Below are 6264 nucleotides of genomic sequence, written 5' to 3'. Positions count from 1 at the left end.
AAGACCCCAATTTTGACCCTAAGATTCCTCATGTTATCTCATCATTTGCATTGGCTTTGGGATCACACATTAGCCTCCTCCTTACCCCTCATTCATTGGGTTTGCATTGAGAGATGTCACCAAGAATATTTGATTGTATCATACTTTGTTTTTCTTTGTTTACTAACCCAAATACCAAAAATATGTTAATGTATAGTTTGTTGCTTTTATAGGTAGTGTGTGTGATCACCCATGCTCCATCAAGCTCATATCTAGGGTTTAAGACCCTCAATGAAAGGAGATAAATCAAGAGATGGTTCACATTGACTCTATACATCATATATGGATTCCCATGGTCTTCATTTATCATTTTGATCAAGAAATCATCAAGAGTTTGAAGCTTGTTTGCCTTGGAAACCCTAATTCATCTAGGTATCTTGTGTGACTTCCTCAACAGGTTTATTCATCATTTGATCAAATATTTCAATGGATACTTTATATTACATCATCCTACATATATATGATCCTCCATGATTCCCAAATATGAAGAGAATGTCAAGTTTGCAAGACGATTCGTGGTGGTTGACCAAAGAAAGTCAACTGGTCAAAACTGGGGTTCCCTAGACCATATCTCCTACAATTTTTGTCATATGAAAATTATTCCAAGAGAAACGTTACTCATTATGACATTATAAACAACTTTCATGTTGAAGTCAAGAGCTAGTTTTGCTTGTAAAGTCATTTTTTATGGTGAAAGATTATAGGTCATTTTGTCTGAATCCTAGTTAGGAGGTCAACTTCCAAGGACCATAACTTCCTCAATTTTTATCATATGAAATCCATTCAAGTTTCATGATTAAATTAAAGATGTCCTTTTTAACTTTGATGTTTGGAAGAAGTTCAAATTCAACTTTCAAATGCATGTGCCAAGAGGAAACATTATAGGTCATTTTGGGTCATTACCATTGAACAAGTGATTTTCCTCAACTTCTAAAATGCATAACTCCTTCATGCCAAATTCAAATAAGGTCAAATTTTTGACCATGTGGAAGAGGTTTGAAAGAGCTACAACTTTGATAAATAAACTTTTTTGATAACTGTAAGACCCCAATTTTTGCCCTAAGATCCCTCATCATATCATATCATATCATATCATTGCCTCAAGGATCATTATGCACCTTTGCTTGCCTCCTAGTGGGTGGGCATCTTCTGAGTGTGGTTCTTGATCACCAAGCATGTTTTGCATTTGTATATCATTGCTTTTCATTTGTTTACTAACCCAATAGTACAAAAATATTGTCATCTAACCATGTTACTTGCAGCTGAAGCAATCATTAGTCAATCAGTCAAGCAAGTCATTGAGCAATAGATGGTGGCCATTCTCGAAGAATTTGGGCACCATGATCATTCATAAGAGATTCATATGAGTTGTGACATCATTTGGTATCAAGATCTCAGGTGGTAGAGGCTTGGAATTCATCAAAGCATGGCTCAGTCAACCAAAACCCTAGCAAAGTCAATTGTGGTCAACTGTGCATTTAATCAGGGATTTAAGGGTGTGAGATGGTTGGAAAGGTCTCATTCATGTCCATACAAGTCTCAATTAACATTTCAAAGATCATCATTGAGAAATTTGAGGTCAGACAAGAAGTTTCCCAAAATAGCAATGACCTGTAATTTTCAACTGCCAAAAATGGAAAGTTCTTCTCCTCAACTTTACATCATCAAGCAAGCTTCAAATCAAATTTTGCCCAACATGAAAGTTGAAGATCTTGCTCTTGCCTTTCCAAAAAGTCCAAGAACACTCATTTCTCATGTGTGGTTGGCAAGTTATGATCAAATCATTTTCAAGAATTTTGGAACTTCAAGGAGGCATAACTCTTGAACCATTTGGCCAATTTGGGTGATTCTTTTTTGAGCAAATCCCATTTGACATGTACTATCATAATGCATCATTACATTTCATCAAAAATCATCACATAAAAAGGTCATTTTTCAAGTGAACCATTTTGCATTTTGGTGGGAAAAATAGTGAATTTGAAAAATACTCATGATTTTCATGCCAAACCACTTCCAATAACTTCTAAACAGAAAATTGGATTTGCTTCAAAAGAGTTTCTACTGTTCCATTGACTGCACAAGCATAAGGGCATTTTGGCCAACTTGACATAAAGCTCATTTTCACTAATCCAATTGCATTTGTTGCTAATCATGTTTAACAGGTGATTAACAAGGACTATATAGTCCTAATCATAACAGAAAATCGAAATCCACAATTCATTTTCTCATATCCAAATCCAAAAACCTCCAAATTCTCTCAAATTTTTCCACACTTTTTCATCAAAATTCATCACTCTTCTTGCTTGTTCTTGTATTGTTCATCATTTGTAGGTACAATCAAGCATCTGTTGAAGCAAAACTTGGAGGAATCTTGCTAAATCGTGGCTGTGAAAAAAGTGCACATGGACATGGCAGTTGGAAAATTCTGTTGATTCAAGAGGTTTTGAGCTGAAGTATCGATTCCATTCATCTTCCTCATCATCATAGGCTATCTGTTTTCTACTTCCAAGTCCTGAAGAACACGAAATCAAGAGCTGCATCTTCATAAGGTGAGAATTCAAATCTTACAATTCTTGAAATTAACACGTGGCTTAGGTAGATCTTAGTTAGTAGAGTATTCTGCAACTTGAATCGTGCCATTCCATCGATTATTGATGAAGATATCTGGATTTGAATTTTTGATTCCAAAACTTGTTTCGATCGATTCTTCGCATATTGTTAGAATTAAGTGAAATGAATGCTGGATTGATGATGTGCATGATGAGACGGTTCGATTGATATAGATTCCATGCATTTCTGTGACTTTTGGTTCTTGATGATGATGAATGCTGAAGAACACGTTGAGTTCTTCATTTTTTCTTTTCCAGAATGCGCTTAGATCCAATATGCCTTGCCTTTGCATGAATTGTTTGTTAGTTCGCCATGTGACCAATAGCACGTTACCACGCCTTAAATGAAACGAGGCGTTTTGTACAAAACGCGCTCCAGTTTGAATAGGCAAGGGGTTCGATTCCCCGTTCCAGCCAAATTCATTTGCCATGCTTGTATTATTTTCCACATATGTTCATCATGTGTCACATACCTTTCCATGCACTTTTTATTTTTCTTTTGCATTCAAAAAATGATAACTCATTCATTACAAATCCAAATTGCATGATTCTTTTTTCACCATGATCCTTGTGATGTGCTTTATTTTCTGATGATTTTTAATAATTTTGTGCACGTGTGGAAAAAATAAATGCCTAGGGTTTACTTTCATGTGTCATTCCTTGCACCATGCTCACCTTTTCTATCATGAAATCTTGATGCCTAATTGGAAATGTCTGAAATTTTACATGCATATTCTAGACACCTTAAGTGATCTTTTGGTATATGGTTTGCTATTTTTGAGTTCCTGGATTGTGAGTTATGATGTAATCTTTGGAGGTGTGACAATTGGTGTCACACCATGTATTGTTCATGTTCTTGATTTTATTTTCCATGCTTATGCTATACCAATTGCTCTGGATTTTTGCATGTGGGTACTTATGGATGTCTAGTTTGCTGGTGATTTTTTCCTGGAATTTGTGAATGCATTTTTCTATTTGTTTGAGAATTTTCCTTCTGTTTGACCAATTGTTGACATTTTGTGAGTCATGATATCATATGTGTTGTGAAATTCTCATGCATTATTGGATGGATTTGAAATTTGGCATGTGCATTATAGACATCTTGAAGTTTGCCATGGCTTTGATTGCATTCATTTCTCATGTTTGATCACTGTTTAATGATTGCTTGAACTTGATACATGATTTGTGGTCTTGTATGAGCTTGTATGAACATGCCTTGACTTAGGGATTTTAATTTCCTTACTTTCACTTATCCAAATGCTATGAAATTTGATGTGTTGCTCATTCAATGTGTTCTGTTTAAGCATGATTTTTCCTGGAATTTATTGAGCCATTTTGGTATTGATATGCTTGTGTTCATTATGTTTACATCATTGAGTTCTCAACTTGCCTAGTTTGACATGATTTGCTTATGAAATGCAATTGATGAATGCTTTTGATATGGGACCAACTGGAATTTATTCTTATTTGATAAATCTTGATTTTGATCAAGTTTCATGTTCTGTTTTAAATATTTTCTCCTCCTTTGACCCTAGGCTTTGGCCTAAGGGTTCACTTCTCACATTTGAATTTGTTTTCAGGTTGAAGAAGCAAATGCTTTAAGGAGATTAATTCAAGTTGATTGAGTTTGGTTTAGTTGATTGTGATAAACTAACTTGGTTTGTTTTGTAGGATGCTAACTCATTTGGTTTGAGTTTGTGCTTTGCACATGTGATCGATTGTGTTGACTATTGGTTCATATCTTGTCTGTTTTGACTTTGTGACTTGAATACTGATTATATTTGATTGATTTCAGGTACCATAGTTGCTTTAGTTCCTTTGAGAACTTGCTTTTGCTTTGCTTTGCTTAAGCATTGAGGTAGAATCTCTTGTCTCCATGTAGTCTGGAAGACCTGGCTTGTTACTTAGCCAGGCACCTGTCTGAAGTCCTCCTTAAGAGGCAATGTTTGTGATTGTTTAACTTTGTCCCCAAGCAGGAAAGGACCTCATATGAGGCAATTGGTAGACAAAAGAGATATGTAACCTATCTCCTACTATTCTGTGAGTCACTCACCTTGCTCATACCACATGTGTTGATGCATAGTGAGTAAAAACCCAAGATCTATCGAGTCCTTAACTTGTGGAGAGAGTTCCAGCTTTCTGAACTCCCACACCTTCTGATATTCAATGCTCTCCCTGACCAGGGATAAGAGTGATGAGGCACACCCCTCATATCCTTTCATCTGCTTCACCTTGGCTCTCAATGTCAAGGTTAAGAGCACCATTCACCCTATTCCAGTCGACTTTTAAGTCTAACCCTTTGATTGAGCCTAATTGTTTGGTTATAGTGGGTGCTAAATGACTTTGTCTGATTGATTGCTTGTTGCATTTGTACATGTTTGCTTGCATACCTTTGTGCATTTATCATCATTAATTGTTCATTAGTGCATGATCATCATTTCATACCCTTGTGGTTTGTTTGAGTTTACCCATTGAGGACAACTGTAAGTCCATTCATTGGTCATTGTTCCTATGATTTGGAAGGGATAGAGTGTAAGACCATCTCACTTGGCTACTCATGTCCATTGCTTAGTGCATTGTTTGTTTGTTGTATGTGAGGATGCAATTGTAAGACCATGTTGTTGGCATTTGTACTCCCATGATCATCCTTTGGCGGTTGGTATAAGTCCAGACAGATTGGCATCCGACATCCATGTTTTGTTCTACCTTAGGAGATTGGTGTAAATCCATTTATTGGTATCTGGTATCCGCTTTTGCTTTGTGAGATTGGTATAAGACCATTGATGGCATCCGGTATCATTGTTTTGTTTTAGGAGATTGGTGTAAATCCATTTATTGGTATCCGGTATCCGCTTTTGTTTGTGAGATTGGTATAAGTCCATTGATGGCATCCGGTATCATCTTGCTTTTATTTGTTATTGCTCAGTTGCTTATTCCTAAGGACACACTTGAATCATCTTCTATATGATTTCAAGAGGTGAACCTTTCTAAGAAGTTTTACATTCCATCATCCATACCCTCTTTGTCCTAAACCTTTTCACACTTTGCTTTCAAAAACTTTGACTTGTTGTGCAAACATCTTCATGTCTTTTCAAGTTAGAAACTTGGACCATAAGTCCTTGATTTTTCAAACTTCACTCTTCATAACACTTCTTTGAATCAATCTTAATCATACCTTGACCATATTTTGTGAATACTCATAATCAATTAACCTCACACATTCAATTGTTTTGTGGCTTTGTCCATTGTTAATATGTTTTCATGCATTAGCCTTAGGTTTCAATTACCATAGCGGTTGATGTAAATCTTACCTTATCCTTAGTGAGTCGATTGTAAGACTTCCGTACTGAAAACAGGGTTAACCCCTCTAGTACGTCGAAGCCGTCCTCGCATGGTGGATTGTTGATTCAGGTTGAGTTTTCTCCCATTGGTAATGAAAAGCCTTAATGCTTGTGTTTTAAAATGAACTCACTAATTTTTGGAAATCTTTTAGCCGAACTACGGCATTTTGATCCTTACCTTTGATGGAAGGTACGTAGGCAACGGGTTCATCCGTTCAAACACAAAAATAATAAAATTGTACATTCTTTTCTCACCATCCCATTCATGTTTGCAC

This window comes from Lathyrus oleraceus, chromosome 4, assembly GCF_024323335.1.
Source record: "Lathyrus oleraceus cultivar Zhongwan6 chromosome 4, CAAS_Psat_ZW6_1.0, whole genome shotgun sequence".
In the NCBI taxonomy this organism is placed as follows: domain Eukaryota; kingdom Viridiplantae; phylum Streptophyta; class Magnoliopsida; order Fabales; family Fabaceae; genus Lathyrus; species Lathyrus oleraceus.
Note: the sequence above shows the minus strand (reverse complement) of the source record.